Here is a 9,778-nt window from a genome sequence, read left to right on the forward strand (position 1 = left end):
AAGTAGTATGTCCGAATTCACAGTACCTGGATGATTAACTTCTGAATTTTGAAATGTGCATTTGATGGACACTTTCCCATAAGGCTATGGGAGAGGATTTGTGAATAGTACGTCCGGATTTCATTCATACTACAGTATTCATACTGTATACATAACATACTGTATTTATTTTGAGCTTGTGAAGTATTTATGTATTCAAATGAGTACCTACTCGAGAGTGCACAATTTCGGATGCACCCATACTGTACAAAATTGGAAACACTTCTGGAGTCATGATCTGATTGGTTAAATTCTAGAGACAGTTTCAGCAGCAACAACATAAACAAACGGCTTTTGTGGACTAAGCTGTAGACTTCTGGTAAACTCACTTTACATTTAAACTTGCAGTAGCCTCTTATGTAACGGCTGAAATTCCACAAGGGGGCGCATTTGTTCCTCAGACGTTGCACAATAAACATGACATCCGAATATAGTCATTATAAATCGTGAATGAAAAGTGAGATTCGAACGAATGTCTGTTAGTGGACTAATTGTATACACTATTTATATCGTAATTCGGTCAAAAACGTCAAGATTGTGAGATGAACAAATCGTTTTGGATTAAAAGGCTTGGATATTCCATTTCCTTGGACTTTTGGGGATTTATGAACAATCTGTTTTGGACAATTTCACCGAAGCGGATAAAGGAAAGATTTTGAAGGTAAGTAAATATCCTAAATCGGCGCCGCCCGGTTCAGGTAACTAACAACTAGATTACAGTTTTATGACTGCTAAAAATCATATTATGCTTTGTGTGTGCGCTTAATGGAATCCCGAAAGTCTAAGCTTTACAACGATGTGCCGCATGACCGTATATTTTGAAAATATTATGCTTCAAAGTTACAATGACGTAATGCAGCCTCACGTGCAAGGGAGGGGGTGTACCGTGTACGGCACAGTGTTCCTTATCAGGTTAAAGCTGCAATCTGTAACTTTTGCCTCTCTACTGCCATCTCTGTTTTAAACATTAAATTGCAGTTATTTGAGTAATTTTCTGTGTGCGCCCCGGGTTCTCTTCTTTTTATTTATGGATGTGACGAAATCACAAAATAATAAAAAAGTTATATTTTCATAAAATCCAACCCGACCAAGCAATTTCTAAATCAGTAAGCTCATCATTGCTTTTAGCGGTAAAAAGATTTTTAATGTATTTACTTAACAATTTTTTTGAACTGACAGAAGTTAAAGATTGCAGCATTAGGTCCGAGTACAGCTAATAATTTTTACCGGAAAATGAATTGTTTATGCGGCTTGGCTGTTGGTTTATACGACAAACAGCATTTGGGCTCCTGAAAACACAAACTTTTTGAAAAGGTTTCAAAGTGCACGTTTTTGATAATGACACTAGTTGCGTTTACATGGACAATTGTAATCTGTTTAACTCTTTCCCCGCCAGCGTTTTTAAAAAAAGTTGCCAGCCAGCGCCAGCATTTTTCCTGATTTTCACAAAAGTTTAATGCCTTCCAGAAAATGTTCTTCTTTAAATATATAAACAAACAATATATCAGATGAAAGAACAGACCCTCTGCTTTCAAACAAAAAAAAACGTTTCATCCTACCTTTATTAGTTCTCTTGTAATCACCTCTCAAACATTGGTAGGTTTCTTCAAAAACACCAAATTTTGAGCAAAAATCTGAGATAATTCAATTTTTGCGAAGGACTTTTGATAGAGATCAGATGCAGAGCGATCTTTAAAACATACACGGAGTTCTTTCTCTTTCACGTGAGGCACTACTTCCGGGTTGTAAAAGTTGCGGAAGTGGGCCGCCTGGTGGATAATAGCGGTATTGCGGAAAGACGGAAAATCTCTTCATTGGCGGGGAAGCGTTTTCTCTTAATTTACGAGATATCTCGTCAATGGCGGTGAAAGAGTTAAATGTTCTGAATGAAAATGCTCCATGAAAACACCTCAATCAGAATAAAATAGAGCCAAACCGATAAAAAATCTAATCGGTTTGAGAGGGGTGGTTTATACCTTTTGTAATCCACTTTAAAGTACATTTAAACACTTGTTCGGATTGATAACTGAAACTGGGACACTCTGCGCATGTGAAGTCTTCTTCTTTTTCTTTTTCTTTTTAATGGTGGTTGGCAAACCCAATTAAAGGTGCATTTCCACCACCTACTGGACTGGAGTGTGGAGCATACAGTATAGAGGACTGTGTTTGTACTGCTCTAGATATTTTAAACGATGCTTCTCCAACAAATGTTACAAAATTTTCTCGCTTCATAGTGCAGGGTCACTTATAAATTTCATTTTTCATCTAAACAAAACTGCTTAATTGCTTTCATTAATCGCTCTGTAGATGATGTGTACTGTATTTGCGTAGGCTTGCATTGTTTATTTAAAAAGGAACATCACAATCTACTGGCCTGGCACACATAATATAGAGGATTTTGTCGTCTTCGTGGATCCACGTAAATGCAGATCTTTTCGACAGCCTTGTCGGGTGTAAGTGAAATTTTTTATAAACGAAAGTTACCGGAGCTAGCAAAATATCAAAAAAGCAAAAATCTAAACAAACTAACACATCATCTCTTATTAAAGTGCACCTATTTCATTGCTTAAAAACGTTATTTTGTGTATTTGTTATAATGCAATGTGTTTGCGTGGTTTATGGCTAAAAACACATAATTTTCCACATAGCGTAAATTTTTGTAGCTCCAGTCAGTGCTTTAAGTGGGCTGGTACGCGCCGGTACTCAGTAATGCCACTTCCAAATATAGCTCTTGAGCGTACCACCACCTCTCTGTGCGCCCAGAACGTGCTTTTAGCGTACCGGAACGCTCATTTGCATATCTGTTTAAATCTGAGGTTTAATTTAATCCTTTGGCTGTTAAAACCACATGCGTCGCTTTTGCTGCTGTCGGTCAGTGTCAACATGGTCTGGAGAGGTGTGTGTTTGTGTGTAAAACGCCCAAACCATAGCTGCTCGGTTAAAATGAAAATGAACACTTATAATGCCCTCCTTGTTTTAGACTGAGTAGTAAAAGAACAAGGTCAGAATCAGAGGAATCGCTGGCTGACATCCCACCAAACCAGAATGATAGCTGCAGGTCAGACGCAAGCTTTTTCCAGTACCCTTCTGTATACATGACAATCTCCACTGTCGCGGCTGTCAGTTTGGGCCCCCTCGATGTAATTTCGTATTTCCTCAGGCGATCTGCAGAGTAAAAACATTCTTGAAATTGTAATATACATTTAGTTTAATTGCTAAACTACAAGTGAACGAAATTTCAATGAATTTGAACAACGCGCACAGGAGTTTTACCCCCTGCAAAATGGAAAACAATGGGACATAAAGTGATGATTTTCGAGTTTCAAATGGCCAGTATTTTGTTATTCTAACCCATAGACATGGTTTTGGTGTCATTTTTTTTTCAAGCTCTTTCTATCTGAACAACTAGTTTTAGCATTTAACCATGTTGAAAATGCCCATTTTATTTATGTTCAATAGATCTTTCTACAGTAGCTCTTTCTAAGGGTATTTTTTCAAAATCCTTTTGCACATTTTATTTATGTTCAGTAGCTATTTCTAGCTCAAGCAAATCCACAAACTTATAAAAGGATTTATTATTTTTCACAAGGTCGTCTGTTGACTGCTGAATATAAAACCCCTTTAATATAGGAGTCGTCGAGTCAGCAAAAAAAAAAAAAAAAAATAGAGTACCGGCACCTCTTTTGGGGCACTTAAAGCACTGGCTCCAGTACGTTGTGATTGGCCGAATACCTCTGACGTCAGCTGGAAATGTGACGCTCCTTACCATGTTTGATAGATTCGCTTACAATGCAATGCTAACAGGAGTTAATTTACTCAGAGTGGGAGGAATGATAGCAGTCTTGTCTACATCAGTAATCCCAGGAAGTAAACTGTTGCCTACAATTCGTGTGTTTGTTGTAGTCCAAGAAAAGAGATTTACGTTGGAGACCATAACTCGCATCATCTTTTACTTTGGGGTTTGTGATTTTTGCATAACGTTAACATGTACTAATACACACTTACACACCAAAGGAAATGTAAAATTGGCTTATTGGTGGTCTTTAAAAAGAGAATTGAGTAGTATATAGGCAAGCAACACAGACATAATAAAGCCCTTCACATGCATCTTTCAACATTTGAAGAGACAAAATACTAGAATACTGAAAAAAATAACAACCAAAAACATCAACTAGTTGGAACCGATGGTGTAGTGGCAGCGCTCCGACATGTGTGGTGCTTTCGCACTTTCGACGACCCAAGTTTGATTCCTGTATCGTGGTCATTTGCTGAGTCCATACCCCTCCTCCCTGTACTTTCCTGTCCTCTCCTCAACTCACTGTTAATTAAAATGTCCAAAAAATATCACTTTAAATACATCAACAAAAAATCAGCCAGCTTTTAACAGCTGCTAAGCACTTTCTGGCAGGACAATGTTTTCCTGGCATTAATCTTCACAGACATAATTCTCACTATCTGGTCATCATGTGAGGGGCCTTTTAACACAGTCTGACTAGAAAACAGATATATGAACCGAGTGAAAGCGAAAGGATTTCTACAGGAATCTACAGATGTCTGCTTGGCCTCTCTAATCTCATTCTTTTATTCGGACTGTTTTGAAATGGAAAATGAGGAAGAAATATAAGGAGTTGTTGATGAGGCTGCTTAAAATAGAGCGAAGACTACGCAGTCCAAAAAAGGAAAGATAAACAGACAGACCGAGAAAGATGGGAAAGTAAGTGAACACTCAAGACAGCATTTTTAAACAAACAATCTTAGATTGGCCACTAAGCGCAAGGCACTACAAGCAGTCGCAGATGAAAACAACTTAAAACACCTGTACTTAAATATGAAAGCTGATAAATGCACTCGTATCAAATGATGCAATCTATAATACTGTAACTAGACTTGTTTGCATCATTATGCAAAAGGGGAGCAGATGTCACCATCACAAGCTTAAGGATAACCAATTTATCATTCTTTTTAGAAAGTTTATAGCAGCTGCTTTAACTTTCTCACAGATTATAGCAAAAGATGTCACGGTCATGCCTATTGGACTGTGGTGCATCTGTATCTGATCAATCTGCAGCTTCAAACCAATGGGATGGAGCACTAAAGCTGTGTATTTTAATAATGTGCATTGTGCAATACAAAAGTCATGGGTTTGATCCCCAGGAAACACGCATACTGATATCAAAGACACTTTGGATCCGGCAAATGCATAAATGTTATTTGCATAGCTTATAATAGTTAAGAAAGGAATAGTCCTGATCCTCAAGTTCTTCCTCCCAAAATGTTTGAAATGTCTCCTTATTAAACACATCTGATTTAACTCATCAGCTTGTATTAGATAGAAATGTTAACCATTCTGGAAGGAGGCTGATGAGTTGAATCAGGTGTTTGAAATAAGGACACATCTAAAACTTTCTGGGAAGGAGTACTTGAGGATAAGGATTGGGAAGGACTGCATATCATACAGCAACAAGTCCCACCTACAGAAAAGGCCACCTACTGTTTATTCAAAGCCTTGAACCAAACACCCTCGAAAATTTCCACATTTACCGCAGCGTATTTCACAGTCTCCACCTAAACAAGTGCTGAAGTATTCACAGAACGTGCTGCAGTCTTCCAGGGTTTGGTTTGGTCTTTATTTAGTCTTCGACACTCTTGAGCTTCTTGGCTGGGAATAAAACCGATTGTGCCCAAACCAGGGTGGGTGTGAGTTTTTGAGAGCCATAATTTAGTCTCTGTTTCATAAACAAAAAGGATGGGGAATTGTTGCCATATTCTGGGAAATGTTGCACAACACATCGGTGACAAATTATGCAAAACTCCCCAGTGTTTTAAACCACATAATAAAAGTTAAGTGTGTTTGTGCTATCTCACTGTTACTTGTTGTTAGCTCAGAGCCATTAAAATTACTGAAGGAAGACGAGGAGATTAGGACTAGGAGTATGAATAGATATGAATAAACTTTAAAAATAAACAAAACAACAAACAGGACGACAGGCAATAATCACATGAAGCATTGACACAATGGAACAGAGGCAGCGTCCGAAAGCATAGGCAGTTGACTTGTTGCCCCGCTGCCTCATGAGGCAATAGGTGTTTCTCAATGTCATACTTCATTGGCAGGAATGGTCTTTACGAGTGACTTCCTTCAGAGGCTACTAGGGCGAGGCTCCTCTTTAGCATTCGGAGAGCACGTAAATGGAACAGGCTAGCAAGTGCACGTCATTCCCTAATTACATCATTACGTCAGTAAAAAGTTTTGCTTTCAGCGCTGTGCGCATAGGATTGTGGGTGATTTGAGAGTGCGAAGGCTACACATATGCATCCTTTCCTGTAGTTCTCGAACGAAGGACTCAGTCCTTGGTTGAAATTCCAAGGATCCTCGACATTGGAACAGTCCTTCGACGGATGTCAATGACGTAGCATCCTCGAAATTCTGGTTTCTGAGGATCCTTCATTGACATTGAGAAACACCTAATGACTTCGGAAGCATGAAGGCAGCTTCAAGACAGCGTAATGGACAGCCTTCATAGGCAGCGTAATGGATATCTGTTTGAAATATAAACAGAGAGCGCTAGAAATGCAATTAAATGGTGTAAAAAGTGAAAATAAAATGACCCTAAATTTGTTCTCCAGACACTTTCTTGGCCGCCATTTTATTTTTTCAAACTCGGCCAGGCTTGACCAATCACATTCCCTGTGCATTCCATGCATAGAATTGTGGGACAAGACTATGAAGGTATCTCAAGAAACAGGAAGTAAACCTAACATTTGATTCAGACATATGCCTTATGCTGCCTCCGAAGGCAGCATTTTAGAGCTTTCGACGCAGCCGGATAATTATAAACACACTACAGGTAAAGAAGTGAGGACGGTGCTGGGAAATAGTCCGGATGGGGATGAATAGGGAAAACGGGAGAGCTTTCGACGCAGCTGGATGATTATAAACACACTACAGCTGAGGAAGTGAGGACGGTGATGGGAAATGTAGTCGGGATGGGGATGAATAGGAAAAGTGGAATACGAGGATTGTGACAAAAATTATGTTAAACTTCTTGTTCTAGGTGCTTTATATTATTGCCAAACACTGGGCACATAAAAGGTACAAAAGTTGGGATGTTACCCTTCAAAAAGGTCCTAATCGGGTGTGCCTCATACATCTTGAAAAGTGAAGCCTCTGGCTCTTTGATCGCCCCCTGGTGGCTGGCTGCAGTACAAGTTATAAACCCCGCCCTCTTCATGCAATCAAACGGGACTCTGCTCTAAATTAAAAAAAATATTTACACTTCCAAGAAAATTTTCCGAAATATGGTTTTGTCAATGGATTTTGTAATAAGTTTCATTATAGCTAGTAATTTGATGTTATAGAAACGGGGCGTGTCGTTTTGATTGGCGTGGTTGAATTGGGCGAGCGGGCATAAGTTTGATACAGACATTTTTGGCTACAACTCATAAGAGACAGAGCGACAGGCTACCATTCATTTTCAATGGGAGTGGCCGTTTGCCAGCAACAAGGGACGAGGTTGTCGCTGTGGTGAGCAAGGTGGGGCCAAAATAGACAAGAAGGCAATTTTATGCAGATGCTGAACGATGCGACAAAGCGCCTGCCAATCGGAGTGAACGGCAGCGTGACGTAGGTCAGTGGCTCGGGTCGAAAAAACTGAAAATCTGAAGTGACTTTTGATAGCACTTTTAGATACTACCCAGGAACGCCCCTCAAGCGAGTGCGTGTCGTTCACTTTTGTAGCTTATGTGACAATGGAAGGTGGCATCGCGTCGGCCATCATTTTTAGTCTATGGTCCTAACTTGTAACATTTAGGTACAGTTATGTACACAGTAAAAATTATATCAAATCAATATATATATATATTATATTACTTTAATGAATTAAGTACAAAACGTACATAACAAATTAAATGAAACAATTTTTATAAGTTATGTCAACCCAAGTCAAAACTTAAAATAGTAGGTTGAATTGACTTGCAAAACCAATTTGTTTTAACTTCATGAAGTTTGTTTTTACAGTGTCCCTCTTACAGTAGGTACTATTATGCACCCTTTAGGAACAAATGTGTACTTTTTGTAAGGGTACTGTCAAAGTGATAGCTTTGTACCTTTATTTCTTAGTGTGCAGGGTGAAAGCATGTAAAAATTAAGATCAGTGGAGTATGCTTAACATACAAATGTGGAAAAGATCCTTCTATTTCTTTTATTATACACCGTCTGTAAAAATGGTCAGACGGTACCACCCCAATAACAGTTAGGGGTGGTAAACTTTGACCATTTTACAGACAGTGTATACTTTCAAAAAGTACACCGTTGCACCTGTTGAGTTCATAATACCTCATATTGGTACCAAAATGTGCGTATTAGTTCCCTTAAAGGTACACATTAGTCCCAAAAGTACACAAATCTGTACCTAAATGACCCTTTTAATGGGCATTGCCCCCAGTGACAGACATTTTTTTTCTGCCAGTGTGAAAGATCAGACATGAAATGCATGCAGTACTGTCAACAATCAGAATCTTTTATCAGATGCAGATATTGGCTTGTGGTTTAGGGGGAAACTTGGCAGTACATTGAATCTAAACTGGCTGGAAATCAGAATAGAGTGCCAGGAAGGAAAGGACAAAATAGTCACCAATACCATCAATTCACTTTAAAAGCAGAAGACAAAACATGTGCTGTGCTCTTGACTATAGGGTACAAAACAAGGATGTACTGCATTGAGCTACAAATACCCCGTCAAAGAGTTCACATCTATTTATATTATATATCTATATCCATGTATCTATCTATATAGAAGCAGACATATGGATACACTAAAAAATTGAGAGTCAACATTGCTAACCTGTTTTCTTCTGGAAAGGAAGCCACAGCTGAAAGTTAAGCCTTTGTGATGAACATTGCATTAGAAGCGCAATGGTTGTGAGTTTGATTCCAACACACCTACTGATGAAAACGTATACCTTGGGATAAAAGTCAAATGCATAAAATGTAATAATGCATTAAGATTAGACACATTTAATATATACAATTTAATCACGGACCAATACACACAGCTACCGAATGTGAACCAGACGGATGTTTGTCTCCACATGAGAAACTAGATCAGAATAGAAAGAAGAAGAGGAGAGACACAGCATGTGCAGATGTTCTGAGAACATTAGGTTCCTGTCCTCTCGTCCGCATCCCACGGCCCTGTCTGCTTCCTGTCAGGGTTGCTGTACTGTAGAGATGACCCTTCGAGGCCGAGGCTTAGTAAATGGGGCCTGAAATTTCACATTCTTTGGTCTCCGTCCAGCTGAAGGTCACAGGGCGAAGGGGGTGTGAAGGGGATGCACAGCATGACTTTTTACCATTGTTTAACGCACAACATTGGCAAAGATTCAGAGAACGTTAAGGAAACATTAAAGGGGACATTTCACAAGACTTTTTTTAAGATGTCAAATAAATCTTTGGTGTCCCCAGAGTACGTATGTGAAGTTTTATCTCAAAATACCATATAGATCATTTATTATAGTATGTTAAATTTGCCACTTTGTATGTGTCAGGGGTGTCCTATTAAATGCAAATGAGCTGATCTCTGCACTAAATGGAAGTGCCGTTGTTGGACAGTGCAGATTAAGGGCCAGTATTATCCCCTTCTGACATCACAAGGAGAGCCAAATTTCAATGACCTATTTTTGCACAGGATGGTTTACCACAACTAAGTTACTGGGTTGTTCTTTTTCACATTTTCTAGGT

The 9,778-nt window shown here is 39.0% G+C and overlaps 1 long non-coding RNA gene across 1 annotated transcript; it reads right to left on the reverse strand.

The window, feature by feature from the left end:
• Positions 1 to 2,998: 2,998 nt before the first annotated feature.
• LOC141369278 (uncharacterized) lies at positions 2,999 to 9,360 on the reverse strand. The gene is made up of 3 exons (XR_012372862.1): positions 9,082 to 9,360; positions 8,883 to 9,000; positions 2,999 to 3,204 (listed from the first exon to the last, which is right to left on the reverse strand). It is a non-coding gene; the product is annotated as an uncharacterized lncRNA (long non-coding RNA).
• Positions 9,361 to 9,778: the final 418 nt, after the last annotated feature.

Source organism: Misgurnus anguillicaudatus, chromosome 13, assembly GCF_027580225.2.
Source record: "Misgurnus anguillicaudatus chromosome 13, ASM2758022v2, whole genome shotgun sequence".
NCBI classification, from domain to species: domain Eukaryota; kingdom Metazoa; phylum Chordata; class Actinopteri; order Cypriniformes; family Cobitidae; genus Misgurnus; species Misgurnus anguillicaudatus.